Below are 22796 nucleotides of genomic sequence, written 5' to 3'. Positions count from 1 at the left end.
ATGTGTGGCTTGCATTATATTTCTATCAGAACTGTTTTAGATATTGTAGGGACATAGGGAATACAAATCTGAACATCAGCTTAAGGACTGTCTAGAAGGGTGATGAATCCACTGCTATAGCAGGAAGAGACAGAGAAATGTCCAGGATGCTAGGAGACAAAGATGAGGTGAGGTTCAAGATGGCTTCCTGAAAGAACGTCTTGAAATTTGAGTAGGAGATGTCATGAAAAAGGGCATTTAAGGAAGATGGAATGGCCTATGCAATAACATTAGGATAAGCAGTATAATACAGTGATGAAGAAATCAGAATTGCCACTCTTTGGGTCATACTCAAGCAGAGCTGCTAACTGTAGGATTTCAACCAAGTCATTTACCCTCTCTGTGTCTGTTTCTTCCTCTGCGAAATGGGAATAAGACTTTGGCTTACCTCATTAGGTTATTGTGAGATGAATGAGATGATGAAATAACGGTCAGAACTATGTTCAATGCCGCATCAGTGTTTGCTGTTACCACTGTAAGCAGCTTGACCTTTAATCCTTAAAGTTGAGGGTAGCACAGAGTTTTTTATTGGCGGGCGGGGGAGCATGGCTAAGGATCTAGGTAAGAGGTAAGAGACCAGTGCAGCAACCTAGTTGAAAAGTGATGCAGGAGCCTGGGCAGGACACGCATACTGTGGCAGTGGCTAACTGCTCTCGCAACCTTCCGTTCCTTCTTTTGTTGTTGTTTAGTCACTAAGCATGTCTGCCTTTTGCAACCTCATGGACTGGAGCCCGCTGGGCTTCTCTGTCCACAGGATTTCCCAGGTGAGAATACTGGAGTGGGTAGCCATTCCCTTCTCTGGGGGGTCTTCCAGATCCAGGGATCAAACCTGGGTCTCCTGCACTGCAGGCAGATTCTTGACCACTGTGCCACTAGGGACACCCTCACTTTTCTCTGCAGTTGCCTGCCCAATTACACCTCTTCCCAGCCTCTCTGCTTTTCCCTGTGGTCACAGCACAAACTTCAGGTCAACGGAAGGTGAGTGTGGGTGATATGGGCCACCTCGTGTGACTGTCACCTTTTGCCTCCAGAATGTCTCCAGAAGGGCCATCTTGGACAGTGGGTATTGAAGATGTAAGAGCCTGGCCTGTATGAGCTCACTCCCCGCCCCCACCCCACACCTAACACTGACTAACATGGAATCACCTCGGACTGCTTCCGTGAGAAAGGATTAGGTTTCTGGTTTCAAGCCATTTTACAGTCATACCTTTGGAGGAATGTTTGGCAAAGCAGTTAGCCCATCCTAACTAATAGAGACATGGAAAGTAAAGAGCAAAAAGCATTTTTATGAAGTAGAAAGCCCTGATGACTGATGAGATATGGGAGTGATGAAGAAAGCTGTCACCAAATTCTTTGAGTTGCACAGTCTTAAATGTTATCTTGAGTGCAAATATAAACTGGGAACCAACAAGTATTTTCTCCAGGACCTTGCTGAAACCTATTTTACCCCAGTCATGAAAGCAGTGAGGCAGGAACGGAACTAAAGTTTTGATTATAAAGAAATGAAGCATATACTTTAAAGAAAAGAGGTCAAGTTTCAAAGGAAACTGGGAAATCTGACTGACCCTCATAAGTCTACACAAGAAGAATACTGAGGGAAGTCAGCTGGTTAAGGTGGTTAAGAGTCAAGTAGAATCTAAAATTCCAGACAAGCAGGTTTTGGGTTCCCAGAGAACAGAGGGTTAGCAAGAATAGTTCTGATATACCCAAACTATGAAAATGGAATACTGATTCCAAGACAATAGGCTAGTAAATAAGCAAGGGCCTCCAGAAGAAGGTCAGAGCTTGGTGTCTCTTCATCTCTAGAAATCTAGATATGGCTTACTCTTTGGATGGAAGACTTCCATTCGGGGAAGCTAAGACTTCCCCAGGCTCTAAGGACTCCTGCTCCATATCACGGGAAAAGGGATACATCTCCAAGGGATTTTGCCAAATATGGTAGTTCCAGGGAATCAAATCCAAGCCCAAGGTCGAAGGCCAAGAGCCTTCGGCCCACAGCCCTGTTGCCTTTCATGCCCGAATCAATTCTAACCCGCCAGGCAATTCAGAAGAAGCTCACTCGTGACCAGCATGAAAGAGATGTGAGATGAATGCCGCTGGTGTGCTTCTGGTAACTGGTGTGGGCTCTCGATTTCCTCATGATTACTCTAATTCCTTCTGCCTGCCTTCTGTGACTTCCTTCTGACACTTGTTTCCGGTAAAGAGCTATATTTCTTTCCAGCAGATTTCTCGAATCATTTTCCTTACGGTGTTTCTTCACAAAAGTGATACATTTTCCTCATTGCAATTTTGGAAAATATCTTGTGAAAAAAAAAAATCCTGTGTGCTATCTGTAGTAATTACCCTTTTTCTTGCCTTAGAAAAACTATTCTAGGGGGAAAATGACAAATGTAGTACAAGTTGTGAAAATGGGCATTTATGGTTTCTGACAAGTCTTTGTTAGCCTCTGGCTGCTCCAGACTTTACCAGCCCCAAATGCTAAAGATCTACAGGGTGAAAGATCAGCCTTTCCTACCTCTAAATCAATAAACTTCTGCAACCCACTCCAGAATGTATCAGGACCTGGGTGCCCAATATCAGACGGTCTGAGATGAACTTGAGCACTCACTATCTGTCAAGAGCACTCACTGTCCTAAATGAGTCCAGTGCAGTAATTCACATAATTCTCATAACAACTCCATGAAGTTGCTACTATTATTTCCATTGTACATGGAAGGAGACCAAAGTTTAGAGAGGTCCTATGGCAAGTCAGTGGCAGTCAAGATATAGCAAGTTATCACTCTTTGTCTGTCCTGGATTCTTCATAGCTGCTGTTCCTGAATTAATGATCATGTCTGGTGAAAGTGAAAGTGAAGTCACTCGGTCATGTGTGACTCTTTGTGACCCCATGGACTGTAGCCTATTAGGCTCCTCCATCCATGGAATTTTCCGGGCAAGAGTACTGGAGTGGGTTGCCATTTCCTTCTCCAGGAGATCTTCCCGACTCAGGGATCGAACCCAGGTCTCTTGCATTGCAGGCAGACACTTTACCATCTGAGCCATCTGGGAAGTTCAATGATCATGTCTAATCTTGGGTAAATAAAAATCAGTCAGTCAAACACGAGATGCTCTAGGCCCATAAGCAGATTATCTCCAGTATTAGGTTATTTCCCTAAGTCTTCTTTAAAAAAAATTATTTGGCTGTGCCAGGTCTTAGTTGTGGCATGTGGGATCTAGGTCCTCAACCAAGGATTGAACCCAGGCCCCATGCATTAGGGCCTCGGAGTCTTAGCCACTGGACCATCAGGAAAGTCCCTATTTCCCTAAGTCTTGTGACAACAAAAACAGCAGTGACAGAAGCACTGTCACCATTTGTTGAGCACCTACTTGTGCCATGCCATACACTATATCAGGTACTTTTCCTGTATTACATCAACTCAATCCCGGTAGCCAGTGGGTCTGAGCTGAGCTTCCTTGGGCTGCAGCCTCTTCCACTGACAACCACTTAGGTCCTCAGTCATTTAGGCTGGGCTGCTCTGGTGGTGGTTTATACCTCAGGGGCTTCCCTCAGGTGAAGTTGGAACTTGACTTTGAACCCTGGGTACCTGACTTGTTGTATAGTCACTAAGTCATGTCTGACTCTTTCATGAGCCCATGGACTGTGGCCTGCCAGGCCGCTCTGTCTGTGGGGATTCTCCAGGCAAGAACACTGCAGTGTGTTGCCATGCCCTTCTCCAGGGGATCTTCCCAACCCAGGGATCAATCCACATCTCCTGAGTTGGCAAGTGGATTCTTTACTGCTGAGTCATTGGGCGAAGGCTGGTAGCTGACTCCATTTTGCCAATTTTCTCTAAGGAACTAGACTCTCCTTGTTATCTAGCAACTGCTTCTCTCTGCATAAAATCTGCCTCGCTCTCCCTTCCCAAACCAAACTGCTGACACCCTCTTCCCCTTCTACCAGATCCCCCCTTTTAGTGATTCCTATTTTAGTTACTGGGGCTTCCCTGGTGGCTCAGATGGTAAAGTATCTGCCTGCAATGCAGGAGACCCAGGTTTGATTCCTGGGTCAGGAAGATCCCCTGGAGAAGGGAGACCTAAGTCTACCACTTCCTTTGGCTACTGTCACTGGGATGTGTGTGTGTTAGTTGTTCGGTTGTACCTGTAATCTTTGAGACCCCTGTCAGGAAAGCCTGTCATTGGGATAGCTGGTCCCTTTCCTTGGGGATGTGCCATGCCAACAGCCAGGACAGTTCCTCTGGCCTCTCTCTACCAGTTAGCTATTGAAGCCATCAGGTCTCTTGTCAGAGCCAATGTGGGTCACAACTTGTCTACTGACAGAACAATTTCCTAACTTTGGCACAGACTATGAAATGCCTGCAGGCAGGGACCTGGTCTTATCTTCACATCTCTAACTGTTCTCCAGTGCCTTGCACACAGAGCATCCCCAATACACATTTGCGGAATGAATTTTGAATATTGAAAGGGATCAATCTTCATTTTCCCATCCCACTCTTAAAAATCAAGTAGATAAGTCAAATTACTAGTTAGAATAAAACTTACCAGTTCTAGTTGATAATCTGAAAGAAAATTTTACACTGTAGGTTATATTTTTACGGCAAAAATTTTGATCACTGAACTGGAATTAATTGATTTCAAGACAGTAGAAATGCATTGGTATAGTATGAGGTGAAGGGGATTTAAAGAACATAATGAAAAGAAGAACATTACAACCCGGTTAACATAAACTCACCCTGAAAGATTAATAGCTTTCAATTCATACAAAGACTGAAATCTACAATTTGATATATACTTTGTCTTATTAAAAATGAAGGCTGATTATAATGAAATGCTACCACCATGCAAAAATTAGCCTGGTGTATAAATTAGACAAACCAACAGCATGACAATAGCTGGAGTAAACTCCTTTGAGTGGAATTCCACAGGATGGTTTTTTAGTTTCAAAATGGTCAAATCACACAATAGTTAGAGATATAATTAAGAATTATGTTCTAAAAAACTCTGTAACAGAAGGTAATTAATATCTATTTGGGGAATGCTGGAGTTTAATGAATCAGACGTGATTCTGCAGAAATGCTTGATGTTGTCCTCTAATCTGAGCAGTCTGTTTAGCTAAAAACCCATCAGATAAAGGGCTTTCTGGTACATGGGCTGAAGTGTTACATTTGTGAGCAGAAAGAAGGCACTGGTTGCCTGCTCTTGTAGCACACTCTGGATGTTGTGGAAGGACCAGAGAATTTCTAGAACTGCATTCTAGATCGGAAGTTTTCAGTTCTGTACATTTTTAAAGCAATGAGTCATTCGCAGACTTGGGATTTTTTATTTCTTTCCAATGTGTTATAAAATCTTTTTTTCATGAAATCATACTCTGAAGTGGAATATATGAAAGAGATCAAAGATAAAAGTGTTTAAGTAGGGGGTTGGGAGCCTTGAAAAGAGCTCATATGACCCCTGCATCCCATGTCCCCCCTTTGGCCCCTGAGACACCCTGTAGTACTTGTAAAACTCCTTGAAGCATAGTTTGAAAGCCACCTGATGTGGGCCCACTCTCTTATTTTCAGTTGTTATAACTGAGAAGGGACTTGTGGACACAGCAGGGGAAGGAGGGGGGTACAAATTGAGAGAGTAGCGCTGACATATAACACTAGCATGTGTAAAACAGACAGCTAGTGGGAAGCTGCTGTATAACACACGGAGCTCAGCTCGGTGCTCTGTGATGACCTAGACGGGTGGGTGGGGGGAGGTAGGCTCAAGAAGGAGGGGATATAGGTGTATATATCAGTTCAGTTCGGTCGCTCATTTGTGTCCGGCTCTTTGCGACCTCATGAGTCGCAGCACGCCAGGCCTCCCTGTCCATCACCAACTCCCGGAGTTCACTCAGACTCACGTCCATCGAGTCAGTGATGCCATCCAGCCATCTCATCCTCTGTCGTCCCCTTCTCCTCCTGCCCCCAATCCCTCCCAGCAGCAGAGTCTTTTCCAATGAGTATATATATACATAGCTTATTTATGCTGTTGTACAGCAGAAACTAATGCAACACTGTGAAACAATGATGCCTCGATTAAAAACAAAAAAATAAAGTACTCAGCCATAACAACTGGAAAGAGGTACCATATTCTTAGATAAAAGCAATTAATATTACAGAGATGTCTGTACATTGACTCTATTAATTTCTGACTTTGATATTGAAACTCCAACTAAAAATCTTAATGTATCTACTTAAACAATTGTAGTACATAGTGGAACTACATGTAACTTTGTTCTGTATTTTCCAAGTCTCCTGTAAATGTGTTATCATATTTTTATCATTTGAAAAATAAAAAAATAAAGATAAAAACATATGCATTATAGAGATTTTCCTTAAGTTAATTAATAAATTCAGTGGAAAAGCAAAAACATTAAAAAAATTAGAATTTAAGGGACTTCAATAAAATCATGTAGATGAGTGAACTGGTAGAGTGATAGAAAACAAACAAACAAACAAACAAACAAAACAGAGATGTTTTCACAGCACCAGATCTTGGTGACTTGGACCTCACTTTCTCACTGCCCTGTCTCCAGTAACAGGGCTATTCAATGGTCTGTGATGGGCAGCCTGAGTATCACCGGGTAGCCTGTTAGAAATGGAGTCTCAGGCCTTGCAGCAGACCTGCTCTATCAGAATCTCTGGGGTGGCACCTAGAAATCTGCCTCTTGACAAGCTCTTCAGGTGACTATTAAGCATCCTGATACTTGAATGCCCCTCCTGCTTGGTCTTTCCTTCTGGTCCTCCCTCTCCAACACCCAAGCTCCAAAAGTAGTGGATGGGGTCTTCCCTGGTGGTCCAGTGGTTAAAAATCCATCTGCCAATGCAGGAGACGCAGGTTCGATTCCTGGTCTGGGGAGATCCCAGACCAGGGATCAACATGCCATGGAGCAACTAAGCCTGAGTGCCACAGATAGTGAGCCTGAGCGTCCTAGAGCCAGTGCTCCACAAGAGAAGCCACTGCAGTGAGAAGCCCACACATCATAACTAGGTAGTAGCCCCACTCACGGCAACTGTAGGAATGAAGACCCAGCACAGTCCTAAGAAAAACAAAAGTAGTGGATGCTTACATTAGTGGGAGTGAAAACATTGTCATGAAGAAAAAAATAAGTCAGGGGAGGAAAAGTGGGAAAAACTACTCCAGAGCTATTACTTGATTACCTCAGGCCCATTTAAGGCATTTTAGAATGTACGTATTTTTGATTAATGGCGACATTATGAAAAGGACTAATACATTTTACTATTCTTCCTTCTTGTTCAACTATTTTTTAATGGGTAAACTAGAAAATCATTTTTGAATGAAATGTCTTCATGTTTGTGACAATGTTTATTACATGATTTAATGTTTAAATAGGAGGGCTAGGGCACATGCAGCCATGTGGCAAACAGGACACTGCATGTACACACATGGATACACGAGTACTGAGCTTGAATAAGAAGTATGTCTATTACTTTACAAAAGAGATGCTGATATGATTTTCACAAATAAAGAGACATGTGCACCCCAATGTTCATCGCAGCACTGTTTATAATAGCCAGGACATGGAAGCAACCTAGATGCCCATCAGCAGATGAATGGATAAGAAAGCTGTGGTACATATACACAATGGAGTATTACTCAGCCATTAAAAAGAATACATTTGAATCATTTCTAATGAGGTGGATGAAACTGGAGCCTATTATACAGAGTGAAGTAAGCCAGAAAGAAAAACATCAATACAGTATACTAACACATATATATGGAATTTAGAAAGACGGTAACAATAACCCTGTAAGAGAGACAGCAAAAGAGACACAGATGTATAGAACAGTCTTTTGGACTCTGTGGGAGAGGGAGAGGGAGAGGGTGGGATGATTAGGGAGAATGGCATTGAAACATGTATAATACCATATATGAAACGAATCGCCAGTCCAGGTTCGACGCATGATACTGGATGCTCGGGGCTGGTGCACTGGGACGACCCAGAGGGATGGTACAGGGAGGGAGGTGGGAGGGGGTTCAGGATGGGGAACACGTGTATGTCCATGGCGGATTCATGTTGATGTGTGGCAGAACCAATACAATATTGTAAAGTAATTAGCCTCCAATTAAAATAAATATATTATAAAAAAACAAAGAAAAAAATAAAAACAAAGGGGAAAAAATCATATATGAACCACTTAAGAAAGACACTATTTCATCGTTATCTCTGGTAACTTCTTTTGCATCATGAAGGCACATGAAAATGAGGAGGGCATAAGGTACTGAAATTGTGTGATATAAGAAAATGGCCAGGGACTTCCCTGGTGGTGCAGTGGCTAAGACTCTGCACTCCCAATGCAGTGGGCTTGGGTATGATTCCTGGTCAGGGAACTAGATCCCTGCAGCGAAAAGCTTGCATGCTGCAACTAAGACCTGGTATAGCCAAATAAATAAATAATTTAAAAGAGTCAAGAAAATGATGCAGAAACAGCATTTTCATAAATGCAAAGAGAAGGGCAATTAAACACAACCCCCTGATTCCCTCCTTATCTGCTCCTCTTTAAAAAAAAAAAAAAAACCTGCATTTCACTCACTGATGTTTTAAGTTAAAGTAAATGATTTGCTGACTCTTCTAAAAATCTTTGGAGTAAATTAAAGATGATCTGAAGTATCACGAAATCAAGAGTGAGAGTAACTACCCTCAAGGAATAATTTTACAATGTGAAAGAATAACCAAGGTCTATGCAAAGTTATTTTTGCTTTGAATAGAAATCCTGAGTGCACTGTCTAAGAATATAAAGCTATTCCCAACATGCAAAAATTCTGGAGGCTTTTTCAAATGAACCCTCGACGTATTTTAACTCTGCTACTGTGAGAACTATGTATGTGCTAGGTTTCCCAAATGGAATTCTCTATTCCCAGAACAATCTTTTCTGAAGCCACGAAAAATAAATAGAATTCAAAGTTCTTATGCCTGGTATACTCTGACTATGCCTTCTTTCATAAAACATATCACCTAGTTTTTATGTTACTCTACACACTGTATGTTGCCACAAAAGACATATTTCTCCTAATTTAGCCTCAAATGCAGGATTTTTAAGAACAATCAAAATGAAATTTGCAGACCCCAAAACATGTACATAAATTCACATCTCTGAAATTATGACTTATCACAGCACCAGGTCCACTAGATATTTTTAAAAAATTACTACAGGTTGCTGACCTCATAAATCTTTGACAACATTACCTCTGAATAAGAGATTGTGGAGGGTTATACAGTTTTTCAACAAGAAGCTGCAATACTTGGCTTAACACATACACTACACCAAAACTGATGTTTGAAATGATTTTGAAATCTTTAAACTGCTCAGCAGGCAAAAACCAGCCATGCAGCCCACTTACAGCTCATCAGCCCTCAGCTTTGAGTCACCTAAGTGATAAATCAAGGAAGATGAGAAAGAACATTTGCCAGTCTCCATGGTGATATCTGACCCTCGACAATCCCCTGGAGACAGAGTCAGTTGCTGCTTCAGCTCTCCCACCATGCTCCACCATCAACTCTCCACTGGCATGGTGTCCACAATGGAGATGGTCACACTTTTCATTTCAGTCCTTTTATATGCACCCTCCCTCTTCATGTTCTCCTTGCAACTGAATTCACTACTGTTTCAAAGAATGGGGGCCCTGTGCTTGGGAAGGGTGGGGTATCATTACAAGTCTGTCTATTTGTTTGGAATAAAATGGTCAGAAGCAGAACAATAAACACAGAAGTCTGCTAGAACAGGCCTTTGGTTTATCAACACAAAGAGTTTTCTTCATGACTTCCTTGGCCATTAGTTGCCTTTAAAGATAGAGTTGCTAATAATTTCCTTTCCCTTTTACTCGTTTAATTATACAATCGGATGTGATAGCATTTGGCTCAATTTAACTATTTTATTTTTAACTATTTCCATACAGATTGGCAATCTTGGTCAGGAAATAATACTCAAAAAGCATGTCCCAACATTACGCAGGTTATATATGCATACGTAGCATAATATTGCCAGCATCTCCACTAAAGCCCCAGAGTAACAATCTCCATGCCTATCATGCAGTCTCAGTAAATTTGGGTACAAGCAGTTTATTTAGGAGGTGATCCTAGAAAACACTGTGGGAAATAGGAAAGTGAGACAGGAAGGGGAAGAAATGATCACAAATGCTTTGTTGAGCAGATTACTAATGTGGGCAACTGGAGTGGGGGTTCCCCATTCCTGGATACCCTCTGAGAACTTGTGGTTCATGCTTCAAAATTATCCCAGTGAGGGGGGAGAAAGCTGAGGTTTTCACCAACTTCTATAAATACTCATTGGAAGATCTGAATATTCACTGGAAGGACTGTTGTTGAAGCTCCAATACTTTGGCTACCTGATGTGAAGGTAAGAGCTGGCTCATTGAAAAAGACCCTGATGCTGGGAAAGACTGAAGGAAAAAGGAGAAGGGGGTGACAGAAGATGAGATGGTGAGATAGCATCACCAACTCAATGGACATGAACTTGAACAAACTCTGGGAGATGGTGAAGGACAGGGAAGCCTGGCGTGCTGCAGTCCACAGGGTCACAAAGAGTCGGATACGACTGAGCGACTGAACAACACTCTCATTCCTTACTTCTTACTGGCACTTTTGGTCAAGACCCATGTGTCCCTTTACCACCCCAAAGCTAAGGGGATATGGACAGGATATCCACAGCATCTCTTCTACATGATCTAAGATGTTACCTCCAATCTGCAGAACAGTATGTGGGATTTTGTACTCCAAATGTCAGCGAAGTAAACAGATGCAGACACACTGCATACACCAGATTTAATTGGGTTTGCAAAACTTCCTACATTTTATATAAACTACATTCATCCCTCCAATTTTAAAGTAAAATTTTCCTACAGTTAGAAAACTGCAGCACATAAAGTCCTCAGAGTTTTAAAAGACAATGCTTTGGGTTCAATTCTGACTATATACATATAAAGCTATTTTAGTTTCATGGGCTGGTCAGAGTTCTTAAAGCCAAAATAGCAACTCTCAAGCTTCAGGGCATTTTCATAACTGGATGCTCTGTATTCAGGGGCAAAAGTTGCAAATGAATAACTCTCATATAATGTGTGAACTCAAAAAAAAAAAAAAAAGAGAGAGAAATTTCCCTCAATAAAAGTACCAATAAAATGTTAATGTAAGTATCTGTCACTTAATAATAAAGGACAGGAAAAACCATCACTGACATATAATTTAAGGTCTAAAGTCCTTCCACGATTCACATGATAAAGGCCTTCTTGACATGACACTTATATGATTCCTAGAAGACTGTAAATAGCATCTGAATGTGCCTTGCAAGCATCTCAGATTTATCCCCAGGAACAAATGCCCCAACATTGTCCTGCATCTGAAAGCTTCTGGATCCTCTTGACAGAGAGATCAGTTACCTCTCAGATGGATGCTGGGCAGGAAGAGGGCAGTGTGGCAGCCAAGATGGCACTGGAGGAAGAGACAACCACCATTTCCTTGTTAGGTAGGATGCTCAGGTCCCCTCACTGCCACCCTCCACCACAGTGCCTGCTCAATGGCCCCATTCCCCACAGTCCAGCTGCTGCCCTCAGCCTCATGCTAGAAAGCGTTGGTTGTGAAAAGTCAGAACACAAAATGAACTTCTGTGGGACAGACTCAGATTCTGACCTCTGGAGTCAACCAGACCTAGGCATGAGTCTAATCACAACTCTGTGACCCTTGGCCGATTTCCTTTGTTTCCTTATCTGCGAAGTGGAGTTGATAATAGTACCTCTCCCAAAGGATTGCTGTGATGTAATACACAGTGCTTAGTATTGAGTACTGAAGAATTAGTAGCTGCTGCTATGATGATGGTTATTATGGAAGGAAGCAAGCACAGAAGGTCCATGGGAAACTGGAACAAGGCTTAGGGAAATCTAGCAAGCAGAGGCTGCTTTCTCTTTCTCCAGAGCAGTGGTTTTCAAATGATGGCCCCTCGACCAGCAACACCATTTAAGAACTTGTTGGAGATGCAAAGTATCAGGCTGAACTCCAGACTAAAGGAATAAAAAAATCTATGGGTGGGGGTCCACCAGTCTCTGTGTTAACCAGCCCTCCAGGGGATTCTGGTGCATGTTCAACTTTTGAGAGACACTGCTCTAGATGCATAACAAGAAGGGTAATGGCCGAGTTGAGTTTAGTTCTTAAACACTAACAACCCCTCCCTCATCACTGGTCCTCTTCTGGGCATTCCCATCATTTGAAATTTTCATTTACATTTGTCACATATGCACCATCTAGTTCGTGTGTGTGCATGATAAGTTGCCTTGGCTGTGCCTGACTCTTTGTGACCCCATGGACTATAGCCCACCAGGTTCCTCTGTCCATGGGATTCTCCAGGCAAGAATACTGGAGTGGGTTGCTGTGCCTTCCTCCAGGGGATCTTCCTGACTCAGGGACTGACCTGCGTCTCTTCTGTCTCCTGCAGTGGCAGGTGGGTTCTTTACCACTAGTGCCACCTGGGAAGGCCAGTCCATGTGTAGGGCCTTTTAAAGATGGAAGTAGATCACAGCTTTAAGGGACTGTTTGCCCTCTGTCCAAACCCAGAAAGCTAACTAGAAAGAATTTCTCAGACCATTTTGAGTTTTAGTCTCTGTGTTAAGTATATTAGTATGTAAGAAATAGATAAGAACTTTATGATGCTAACAATCATCATGTAATCAGGTCTATCAGAGTATCATAGTATTGACATTTCACGGCCATTACCTTTAAGTTTAAAAAGAGAGTGATAGCTACTTTTCAAATATAATTAGAAAGCAGACATGATTGTGTAATAAAGTGCATGCATTAATATAAAGTTAGATTTCAAATCTTAAGGCTTGTAGAGTAACATTTTCTCAGCCATATGTTTAATAGCTGTAATGAAAAGACAATGCTTTCTACTGCTGAGAAATTTGATTACAGAGGAATCTTAAGTATTGTCCTTCATTTAAAACTCTTAAATGGTACTACAACATATGTCCTTTTGCTTTGAAACGCATACATATTTACATAAAATGTAGTCATTTCTCCCACTTCTTCATTGTTGAAATTGCCTTCGCCAACAGTTATGCAGTGTCGAGATGGGATCAGAATGTGTGGGAGCAGAAATTTTTTGCAGTCAAGCTTTGCTAACATATGCAACTATTCACAAATTACCAATGAAACAATATCCATGTCTAAGAAAGAGTGTGGAAAAGCTGGCTGTTAAAACTCTTGCCTTAATTCTCACTTCTGCTAAAAGAAGACCATAGCTGGGACTCAACTTTGGCTGCACTGGAATCACTAGGAATAATAATTTTTTTAGAACCCTGATATGTGGGTTTCCCCCAAAGAGTCTGGTATCATTGGTCTGGTGTACAGCCTGGGCATTTTTAAAGCTTCCTAGTTGATTCTAATGGTCATCAGAGCCATTGCCCTGGAGATCTCCTCTAATCTCATCACTTCCCATTATTTAAATATGACTATGTACTAGGACTTCCCAGGTGACGTTAGTGGTAAAGAATCTGCCTGTCAGTGCAGGAGACATAGGAAACATGGATTTGATTCCTGGGTTGGGAAGATTCTCTGGAGGAGTGCACAGCAACCCACTCCAGCATTCTGGCCTGGGAAATCCCATGAACAGAGGAGCCTGGCGGGCTACAGTTCATGGGCTCACAAGAGTTGGACATGACTGAAGCAATTGAGCACACACACACATTCTGTACTAGCTGGTAGCTGGTGGGAAGAAATGCTAATGTTGGGTTCTTGGTCCTTTAGCCCAGGCAGATGTTGGTTTCTATGTTAGGATTTTCTTAAAAGAGTCAGGCCAGGCAGTGGCCTTGTGTTCTTTTTCCCAAGTGTCTTTGTTTGGGATACTCTAACAAAATACCAGTGACTAGGTGGCTTACAAACATTAGAAGTGTATTTCTCAAAGTTCTGGAGGATGGAAAGTCTAAGATCATGGCACCAGCATGGTCATGTGCAATGCCTTCTTGCTATGTTCTCATGTGGTGGAAGGACCACATGAGGGTGAAGGAGCTCTTTGGAACCTCTTTTATAAGGCTTTAATTCCATTTATGAGGGCTCTACCTCTCATGGCTTAAGACATCCCAAAGGACCTACCAACTAAACACAATCACATCAGACATGAGGATTTCAACATATGAATTTGGAAGGGACACAAAGAGTAAGATCATAACATCATACCAAGTAAAATATAAAATGCTACTATTTTGATACAAATTAAACCAGTATTGAGTATCTATTCACTGATTCCATTCTGTCATTTATTCACTCAGGCATTAAGTAAACATCTATTATGTGGAATATACATATACATATATATTATACATATATATGTACGAAAAAGTTTGAAAAGACCTAAAGAAGCATATAGCCTAGAGGGGATTACAAATCCATAACAATTAAAATACCATATGACAAAGGACAAGATAAATGCATTGCAGGAACACATTAAAGATGCATGAGAAACAGCTTGGGATATTTAGGAATGTCTGTATGAGCTGCTCTCTGAAAGGGATTTATAAACTAGCCAAGCAAAGGTGAGACAGGAGGGACAGGCTGTTCCTAAGAGAAGGAGCTATATGCAAGAAGGGACAGAAACAAGAAATAAAAATACTTCATTTGATTGTAGAGTTCAGTAAAGAGGGATAAGGTTTAGCAAGTTACATAAAGAGAGAGCATGAAGGGCCTTGTAAGCAGTGGAATGGTGGTAAATGTTAAGTAACTGGTCTGTAAGTGGGGGCTAGGGGGAACTCTAATTGTAGCATTTGCCAACTTCTGTGGTGTAAATACTCCCACTGTGGCTGATTTCAAGAGAGTGGCATGAAAACATATACACTACCAAATATAAAACAGTTGATGAGAATTTGCTCTGTGACTCAGGGAACTCAAACCCTGTAACAACCTGGAGTGGTGGGATGGGGAGGGATGAGGTGGGAGGGAGGGTCAAGAGGAAGGGGACATATGTATACTTATGGCTGATTACCTTTTAAGATGTTTTAGGTGCAATCACCTAGGAGAAAAGTTTGTTAGACATAGACATAATTCTTAGAATGAGTTAAGTAGAAGATAAGTGGTTAACAGGTTGAGCACGTTTGTGTTAAACATAGATAGTGAGGACTGGAAGGACCAAAGATACCTAATATTCACGAGGCACCTGGGCACTAAATATTCATAATATACTAAATATATATGAGATCAAATATAAAAGAGACACTAAATATACAAGAAGAGCTAAATATTCAGGATAACATAAATATTCATGTGCACTTAATATTCACAAGGTCTTAATTCAGCCACCCATTGGTGACACCCATTCTAGACCTCTAAGTTCTCTAAGAATGACACAGCTATGTATCAGGCTAATTGGCAAGCTACTGCTGTGGTTGTGCATTCTTGTCTTCATTTCTGATAAAGTGTGTGCCACTGACCCAGTCACCACACAGTGCTGGCTCCAGTGTGGGAAAATCAACTGGGGTCCTTGTAAGCACACCATTAGTGGGAAAGCCTGATGCAGTAGAGACAGGACATAAAAACAATACGTATCCCAGTATTCAAGTAACGTGACCCTCCAGCCTACTTACACTCAGGCTGAAGGGTATTAACTTACCCACATCTCTCCCGCTTGTTTCTCACTGTGTGTTTTCACTGACTTTAATAAACTGTGTGATGTGTTCTACTTTGGTCTGGGAGCCTTTATTTTCCATGATTTCTCAGATAGGCTGACCTGTACGTGCTGGTCACAAATGCATCATGTTCATTGCCCGTGTGATAGAGGAGGTATGTGAAATTTAAAAACATAATTTCAATTTCTCAGGAAGAAAGAAACTTGGGAGTTAATAATGATAACTCCTCTAATTTGCTTAATCATTTGCTGAATTTTTAAGACATAAAGTTGATTTTCTATGAAGTGAAAAAAGCACAAAACGAAAACATCTTAAAATGGATGGACTTCTGAAATGATTTGAGACCCTAGATCTATGAATAGAAAAGAACCACAGGAGGAAAAGTCCACAAATAAATATTTCATCAAAGAAATATTGAATTTAAAAGAGGCACCATATTCTGATGATGCTTGCTTACTTTCCTTGATCCACTCAAAGAATATATTTTAAAAACTGATATGAAAAAAATGAAAAAAAACTGATATGAATCACTTGATGACATTTAACACAATGTAAAAATAAATTTGGATCTAAAGTATCAGTGAAGGTCATAACTCAATTGGATTAAAATGTTAGTTTTTAAATAAGTAATCAAAAACAGAATTAGATCTTGGGAGTTTATTTCAATGTATATTATCGATGAATGCCAGTATAAAATTAAATACACAATTTGGAGCAGTTTAACTTAGCATTTGTTGGGATTTTTTGGCTGCCCATTTATTTAAGGCACTTCACTAGATACTGCAGGGGTCTATAGGGATGAAAACTGTTTTTACAGAGTTTACAGGATATCATAATGATAGAGAATGTTCTCCAAAAACTAGACACGATTTCGTTCAAATAAAGTACAAATAAAAAGCTTTAGAGGTTTGAAGAAGGGAGAAACATAATTGGTTGGAGAATCCAGAAGTGTGACTGAGGAGCTGTGGGAGATGGTCCCTCAAGGATGATTAAGCTACTGGTAGGCAAAGGGCAGGGGGAAGGCCAAGAAGATTCAGAGAATTACATGATGCAGAACTTAGATTCTTCCTTATAAAAAGGTAAGACAATGGCTCATGTAGACCCTGAAGATATCCAAAAATCTGTGGGTAATTGCTCTGGTAGTAGCAGGTTTTTGCAGTATTCTCTTAGTCCACACACCGTAATCTAATTGACTATGAGGTTTCCCTGGGCAGTCTCAGAGACATCTCCAGCTCAGAGTATATAGACTTTGGCACAAACCTTTGAACACGGAACACATTGCCCTGTGACTGACTTGCCCCCCATTTGTCTCTCCAACTACTGTATACTCCAGGCTCCTTGAGGCCAAGGGTTTTATCACGTTCATTCTTAAGCCAAACAGTGAGTACAGGGTTTAACACCTAGTCAGTGATAATTACTGCTTAATGAATGAATGAATCTCTCAAACAACAGTATCTCAGAATGATTGCCCCAATCAGCTTATTAATAATGTTTCAGATGAGGAAGGAGAGGAAGGAGAAAGGGTGTAAGAGAGAGAAAAGATTTTTCTAACTCGCACAAAGAACAGATCTGAGTTTCATATTCATCAACACATAAAATCAGCACACACATGTTAGTCACATATAAATACAAATTAGAAAAAAAATCAGTTGGGCTCAAAGAGGTGGGGTTTCCATCTCTCCCTGATACACAGACCCCCTAACTGTCCTAAGGTGACTTCACTTCTCTTTCAAAGCTGCCTTTGACACTCCAGAATTAAAACACTGCAGAATTGGGAGGAGATAGGCACAGTGTTTGATTCACTCCCTTGAATACAGCTGGAATAATTTTGCTTATAAAAATGACAGGAAATACTGGAAGATAACAAAGTGTCTTGTGAATCATATAAGAAAGATGGTATTAAGGTGGAATGAAGAGCTCTGAAGAGTAGCAATCTATGAATAATACTTATTATATAGAGACTGACTTTTCTCTTTAGGGAAATATGTAACTGAGTAGAATTTTATTAAAACACTGTTGGAAGGTAGAGTTTGCTTTCCTTTGCTCTACATGTATATACTTGGAAGACATATATATATATATATATATGCATGTGTGTGTGTATAATTGGCATTATATATATTATATATAATTGGCATTATATATAATATATATAATTGGCATTTAATTACTGTAATAGAAAGATCTTTCTTCCGTAAGCCAAATTTTCTTTCATTTTGCTGCTTCTTGACTTTCTTTCTTCCTTCTTTCCCTACAATTGCATGTTCAGATCTACTTGAAAGGGGAAAAGAAAGGAGCATGCCTATGGGCTATCTAACCATAGTTGGTGACTGGTCTGAGTTAATAACATTTAATGCAAGTCTCAGTGAAGTTATCAGGACATACTTAATGGAAAACCTGCCCAGGGAGTTTGTACCAATCTTTAAAGTAAGTTACAGAAGTAAAATTACCATTTCATCTTCAAGATAAGAGAAAGAATTCAAACTAAGAAAAATAAGAACAACAAGATGGCACAGCAGAACACCTTACTACTAAAAGATGACTTTGATATGCAATGATCTCTTTGCTCTTTCAAAGATGCAAAAAAAAAAAAAATGTATCTCAGCTATTATTCAGTGAGTCCATAAGTTCCTCTGACATTGTGAGTTTTAATTAGATCATTTGTTAATGAATTCAGACTCACAGTCTTTCCATTGCTGGGGTGCTATGTGTATTCTTATGTTCCTCTCTATTGCTGCATTTTTCAGACTCCTTCCATGTCTTCCTCTTCATCCCTTACCTCCACTTTCCTAATCTTCAACTCACCACAGTCAGAGTGCTTGCTCTGGTTCCACTGTAAATTTTTTGATTACATCATCATGAACCTCTTATCTGCTCAGACTCCATGGGGGAGTGTTCACATCAAGCCGCGTAAGCATCCAAAGAGTCCCTGGCAGTGTGAACCCCTCCTCTATCTTTAAGTTTTTCCCTTGCTCAGCTGCCTACTCACTTTTTTTCGTTCTTGGCTTTGTGTTTCCTGGCTACTCCCTCTTCGTGCCCACAGGAGCCCTAGTACTTTCTTCTTTACAATGCTGTTTTCTGTGAGAGATTATGCCTGGGAAATCACACCCCTACTCTTGCATAAGTGGAAAGTTCTTAAATATCTTAGGTGAGAGAATCTTGGGTATCTTCTTTTTGAAAGCAGTCTCAGACACTCCAGAATAAAAACAGTGTGGAATATTGTTTAGGGGTCATTTTATACAGATGAGGACATCAAAGGTCATGTAGTTGTTACTCATCTTCATCTGAGAACGTCTGGTCTCCCGTCTCTCCTTGGCAGTGAATATGATCGGATGTGTGCATGTGTGTTATACAGGGGCATTTCTCAAGTGTTAACGTACATGCCCATTCCTGGAGGACCTTGTTACAGTGAAGATTCTGATTCCACAGCTCTGAAACAGAGCCCGAGATTCCACATTTCTAACAAGTTCCCAAGTGTTGCAGAGGCTTGAGGTTCGTGAACCATGCTTTGCATGGCAAGGTGATTCGGTTTTAAGAGACTGAAGGAATTAACATATAGGACACATAGCTCTCTCATTATGACAGCTGAGTCTGAGAACTGAAAAAAGAATGAGTATGAAAGAAAATTCTGAATTATCAAATCTTCAATACTATACTGTCTTAAGTGGCAGAAAGATAAGCTTATGACAAAGCTGAATGAGCTTCACAGTAATCAGGGTGGTAGGATGCTGTGAACCCACAAACGTGTTTTCAATTGTATCACTGAAAAGGACCTAAAATAGGCTATTGAAAGAGACAGTGCCTTGCTGTGTGAGGGTTTGAAAATATATGCACACTTCAACCTTATAGTCATTGGCTAGACCCAGCATTTATAATGAAAAACTACCAGTTTGATGCTATTTAAATAAAGGTACTAAACTATGAAATCACGAGCTAGAGAGGCCTTAGAGATCATATAGCTAAGCCTCTTAATTTACTTATGAGGGAACAGAATGTTCACAGGATTTACTAGAAGCGATACAGCTAGTTAACAGCAAAACTAGCAGCAGAATGCACATCGCCTGACTCTCACAGTATAGTGCTTCCCTAGTATAGGGAAGATAATTTCTTAAAAATACAGCTTAGTGAATATTTTCAAGTACCTGTGGTATCAGTATATTGACCACAAACTACTTCTTTTCCGTGGGCTCACTGTATAACTGGGTGACTAGTGGGCCAGTTAGGAACTGAGGTTAGGAAGAAAATGATTCAAAAATACGGCACTTTCCAGAGGCTTCCCTTTGCCCTCTGCTTACACATAGCCCAGCAGGAATTTGTAACAGTCCTTTTATGAGTCATATACTGTTTAACAAGTTGCCTGCTAATTATAGTAACTTTAGGGGTAAGCGGTCAAAGTTCCTACTTCACAAGCTCCAGCAGTCAGAGCCTCAGCACTTTATCCAGGACAGGGCAAGGAAACCATCTGCAGGAAGGCAAATGTACAGCTGCTAAACTGTCGCAAAACTTCCCATTGATCTCAGTGACTGATGAGTGGGGAGTCCTTTTCATACTTCCTTCCCCTCTGGGTTAGAGCTGAATATGCAAAAACGGGGCAAGGGGTAGAGAAGCAGTAAGGGAAGGACTTGTGGAAAGGTCCTAGGACAGCCTGTCTAAAGTGAGAATCTGACTTGCTTTAAGCACCAACCTTCCAGCCCCAGGTCAATATAGACCATATTACTCCATGGTCCTCCTTCACCAGGGCTACAATTTTACAATTTGTTTACAATTTGTTTGGTAATGCTGATGTAATTTGTCCTTAAATTATAGGCTCAGTGCTGCCAGGTGCTATCTAAACATATCAAGATGTGTAGTGCTGTATTATCATTCTAATGATAATAAATCGGAGATCAGAAGCTACTATTTATTAAGTGCCTACATGGCAGATACTATGCTTGTCAGGGCTTCCCCTCTACCCATATTTCTTTATAGAATAAAACATAATATTAAAACATTCAAAGGAAAACCAAGTCCTTAATCCAATCATCTAATAATAAATTAATATATTAAGTCTTCCATGTTAATTTATATCCTTGTCCATGCAAATGTTCAATGGTTATATACTTGTGTTATAATTTCTATCCCAATTTTTCACTTTTTATGCAATTTGATACGTTCTATTTCTCATTATTCTTTGACTCTCTCCTTTGAAAATTCAGGATAACAAAAACTACTAACTTGGTATGTATCCTTTCATTCCTCCACCATGCTCAGGTAATCCTAGAAGATTGATCTTGTCTCTTTCATTTTTAAAATGGGTTCACATGTTTATTAAAACTTATTTTGTTTGTTAAGAAGGTAGCATGGTTAACCCTTCAGGAAAGCAGCTACAGATCTAATTGAAAAATAATTCACTCTAGTAATTCCATAACACAATTTATTCAAGAAAATTCCCCATTGATGGATATTTGCTTTATTTCTATTTTTTTACCACTATCAACAATGCTGCAATAAACATTCTCTACATATATAGCCTTTCATATGGGTACTTTTATCTCTGTAGAATCGATTCTCAGAAATGGAGTAACAGATCAAAAGGTATGTGCACTTTAAAATTTTAAGACATAATACCACATTTCTTTCCTCAAACACCACAGCAATTTATGTCCCTACCAGCAATGACTGAGTAATCTTTTTCCACCATCAGAAGTTATAATTCTTAATTCTTGTCCATATGATGAATGGAAACTATTGTCCTTTTTTTTTTTTCTTTTCCTGACTATTTTAGGTTGAGTATCTTTTCACAGTTCTGTGTTTCAGCTAACTGGATATCCTTTTCTGTGAATTGCATACACCTATATTTGACTGGTTTTCTATTGGATTGTTTGTCTCCTTATAAATTAATTTGCAGGAAGTATTTGTGTATTAGGGGTATGCATCCTTTTATATCATATATGTTGCAAACTATACCCACTTAATCATTTATCTTTTGACTATGTTTTCTGTTATTTTTATGTAGTAAACAGGTCTAACTTTTCCTTTTCACTTCTGAGTTTCCTATCTTGTTTAGAAAAGATGTTTCTCATCCCAAGGACTTCTTTTTATATTTAAAACTTAAATGTACTTGAAATTTATTTTTATATTGCATGAGCTAGGAGATAAACTGTGTTCTCCAAGAGGGATGGCAAAGAGGGCTGGCAGCTTTTATAGAATAAAACATCTTTTTTCCCCCACTGAATTAGAGTAACACTTTTGTTTCATTGTGCTTCTCCAAACAATCTGATCTCCTTCTGGACTTGAAATTTTGTTTGAGTGATCTATTTGTCTCGTTTTTGTTGTGTGTGTGCTAACACTATGTGATATGGATTACAGAAGCTTTATGGAGAGTTGCACATTAGATAAGGCAAGCCCCTCTCTGATCTCCAGTGCAGAGATGTTTAGACTTTTTCATACATCCTCAGGCTGTTCTCAAGTATTTATTTTTTGTATGGTCTGTAAAAGTCTCCCCTCCTCCCTTAATATATTAACACTGCCTTCAAGGCACTTGAAGTTTACAGGGGTTATCACTGTTTAAATAATATCTCAGTAAGTCTCAGATATTTTATGAAACTTAGGCTATTACTAGGAGAAAAACTGCATTGATAAAAATAAAATATCCAGGGGACTGCCTAAATAAATGATGATACATCATCATAATGGAGCACTACGTAATCATTAAAAGAATGGCTATGCCTTTTGTTAGGGACTGAACTGTGTCCCCCTTTAAAACTTGAATGCTAAAGTCCTAACCCTCAGTACTTCAGAATGTGACCTTATTTGGAGAGAGAGTCTTTACTGAGGAAATCAAGTTAAAATGAGGTCATTAGGTTGGGCCCTAATCCAATGTGACTGATGTCCTTATAAGGGGAAACTTGGAGACAGACACGCAAACAGCAAGAACATCATGTGAAGATGAAGGCAGAGATCTACAAGCCAAGGAATGCCAAAGATTGCCAGCAAACAACTAGAAGCTAGGGGAAAAGCATCAAACAGATTCTCATTGCCTTCAGAAGGAACAAACTCTACAAACACCTTGATCTCAGACTTCAAGCTTGCACAACTGTGAGACAATACTT

The 22796-nt window shown here is 40.2% G+C and overlaps 1 protein-coding gene across 10 annotated transcripts in view; it reads right to left on the bottom strand.

Annotated features, from left to right (window-relative positions):
• The window catches only part of DMD (dystrophin), a 2236915-nt gene that overhangs the window by 438942 nt on the left and 1775177 nt on the right, over positions 1–22796 (bottom strand). The gene's annotated exons all lie outside the window — the stretch shown is intronic.

Source organism: Bos taurus, chromosome X (assembly GCF_002263795.3).
Source record: "Bos taurus isolate L1 Dominette 01449 registration number 42190680 breed Hereford chromosome X, ARS-UCD2.0, whole genome shotgun sequence".
In the NCBI taxonomy this organism is placed as follows: domain Eukaryota; kingdom Metazoa; phylum Chordata; class Mammalia; order Artiodactyla; family Bovidae; genus Bos; species Bos taurus.
The sequence above is the reverse complement of the archived record's forward strand: the minus strand, read 5'-3'. Positions and strand labels throughout refer to the sequence as shown.